General features: G+C 43.4%; 1 protein-coding gene across 1 annotated transcript in view; it reads right to left on the bottom strand.

Annotated features, from left to right (window-relative positions):
- Nucleotides 1-2,067: 2,067 nt before the first annotated feature.
- pdgfra (platelet-derived growth factor receptor, alpha polypeptide) overlaps nt 2,068-2,884 on the bottom strand; it is a gene marked incomplete at its 5' end in the record, with an annotated part of 16,676 nt that continues 15,859 nt past the window's right edge. Inside the window, one exon of the mRNA XM_084444204.1 lies at nt 2,068-2,884. This exon is cut by the window's right edge and continues 1,153 nt beyond it.

The raw sequence follows: 2,884 nt of genomic DNA, 5'->3' as shown, positions 1-2,884 counted from the left end.
AAATATAAAACACACAAATAGCTCTACAACTAGTAGCTACGTTTTGGTTTAGCTAGTCCAAAGTAAGTAGACAGTAGTTAGCTAATTATTAGTAATAAGCTAGTGTAATAGTAATAAACTACACAATATATGTGCTCACCTAGCAGGAGAATATTGCATGAGTGGGTCAATGGTGCACTCGACGATCAGAGTAGCTAGCTAAGAGTCTAGAAGCATGAAGCTTTGACCTCTCTCTTCAGTAGCGTATGGTCAAGTGAGCCCGCAAAATCCCCTGCCAATACATTTCTATGGAGCTCTTACTCTAGTGCCGTAAAGCTGTACTTGCGATCGTAAAATCTTAAAGAGACAGTGTACCTATTGACACTATTTCAAACAGCTTGTCAATCTAAACCCAGGGTTACAACAGCACTTCATTTATTGACTGTTGTCAGGATGTAATGAGAATTGCAAACTATAACAAAAAGTGCTTCTGAGCCAAACCGCATGCTGCACCTTTAATGTAGGCAATTGTTGGCTACCCTGATCTCTGAGCACATTGGAGTGCCAGAGTCCAGAACTCTAGGGCACAGCCAAACTGTCCCGCAGCGCATTTATTTGAAATAAGAAACAATATGAGGGCTAAGCCAAAATATTAGCTAAGCTGCATGATAACAGCATGGTGGTCAGAGACGTGCTCAGTGTGTCTTTAGGCCCAGAATCAAACGATGAAAACAGGTATCAGAAGAGAACACACCCTCTGAGTCGATCGCTGCTCTTACTTTGCATGCCCTACCCTGTTCGATTAAATTGCATAGCACTTTGCATAGCCTACACCACGATGAAAAGAAAAGCACCCCCCCGACACCTTCATCTCCTTATCTCTCTGGCTGAGGTGGTTCTTTCATTATCTCAATTTTCCTGCAACCAGTATAAAGACGTTTGCCAAAACCTGTCGATACGGTGTAAATCAGTCAGCGCTAGATGACTGTAATCTATCAAATTTACTGTTCCTAGATGTAGTCTGCAGTATGTCTATCACTCACCCGCACACCCCACCACCAGCTCCTTTTGACGCTCCAGGAGAGCCCAGAGCAGTCACCTTTGCATCAACAGCTTCTGCGCCTGAGGGGTGTTGACATGCAGACTTCTGACTGCACCTGAGGGGTGTTAACAGGCAGATGAGAGTAGCAGTGTGCACACGGGTGCTAGCAGTGTTTACTGGAAACTCTTTGCACGAGGCAATTAAAGAGATAGGCTACAGTACTTAAGTAGCAATAAGTGTTATATTTATTTTGAGTGTGTTTTACATAATTATTATCCCAATTAATATCCCAACAAATATAGAGATTAAAATGATTTCGGATCCAACCTAGCCCTTTCCAAACAAGTGCACGTTGTATATTTTATGTGCTACCTCCCTCTGGTGGAATGACTTGACTTTGCACTCTCCTGATAATACTAAAATACCAGGAACTGTTCAACCGACATGACCTCTAGTGGCCTTCTATGAGACTGCATGTGGAGTGGATTACAGGCAACATCCTGTCAGAGAGATTACACATTCAAAAGAAAAAATGGATGTTAGAGAGTTAGGCCTTGTGATGAATGTGTATTTTAACACCACACACACCTTGTGCCTGGCCTAACCTGACCCTAGATGCTGGTCCTCAAACCTGAGCCTGGATGTTTATCTACTAACCTGACCTTGGATGCCGGTCTTCTAACTTGACCCTGAATGTGGTTTGCTAATGTCCTGTGTATCTGTATGATGTGTGATGGATGAGTCCTGTATGTCTGTATAGTGTGTGATGGATGAGTCTCGTGTGTATAGTGTGTGATGGATGAGTCCCGTGTGTCTGTATGGTGTGTGTGATGGATGAGTCCTGTGTTTCCGTATGGGATGTGATGGATGAGTCCTGTGTATCTGTATGATGTGTGATGAGCAGGGACAGGGATGATACCTCGATGACATTATAAATCATTTATTGAAATATAAATCATCTGAATGTACATAATGCATATTGAAACATGAGGATAACTTCCGGTACCGGGAATAACTAGCTATAACTATGTTGTACCATTGAATATACTTCACTCCTCCTTCCCACCCTCAACATCAACAACACTGTTGCCATGGAGGGGAATGTTCCAGAGCTTGGCGTTTCCCTTACCCGACCAACAACAGGAAAACAGAAAAAAGTGCAACAGGTTTTAGCGTGATGGCAGAAAACATCACAGTCGACAGAGAGTGAGATGACGGCAGAGCTGGGAGAGGAGATACTGTAGGATTGAACACACATCATGATGGTGCGTGGTGTCAGCATTCATGTCTCGCGTGTCTTTACATGATAGGGAGACTCAGTCGGGTCCTCTCTCTCCAGGGCAAGAGTCTACATCTGCTGGAGCACCGCTGCCCTTCACAACAGCCCTGGACAGAGGAGACTCCCAGTCATGCTCAGATTGGGCGTCACATTCTCTTTCAGACTCTCTCAGATATCTGGGAAGTAGGAGGAGCCAAGGAGCTCGGTCCAACCAGATGGCTATACTCGCTCTGCTTCCATCTCCACTCAGCAGCGAGGGTTCCGCGTTTATTTATCAGCATAAAGTCATTATTACTCTCATCGAAATGGCATAAGCTTAAAGCTGGAAAAGACAAACATTGCTTGGGTGTTGAGCTATTGCAAACACATACTTTGGCCCAGGTCCAAAGTTATTCATGCTTTGCGACATTTGTTCTGTTCATTTTAGAGTACAAAATATTTCCATCCTCTAATTTAGATCCAGCATCTAATAAGTGACACATATGTTCTTTCTTTTTTTTTCACATATCAAACATGGTGCCAGGTGATGGTTTCACAGGTTTAAATGAGGCTGCACATGAGACAGGGTCTTAACAGCTATAATA

This window comes from Borostomias antarcticus (genome assembly GCF_949987555.1).
Source record: "Borostomias antarcticus genome assembly, chromosome: 10".
Taxonomy (NCBI): Eukaryota; Metazoa; Chordata; class Actinopteri; order Stomiiformes; family Stomiidae; genus Borostomias; species Borostomias antarcticus.
The sequence above is the reverse complement of the archived record's forward strand: the minus strand, read 5'-3'. Positions and strand labels throughout refer to the sequence as shown.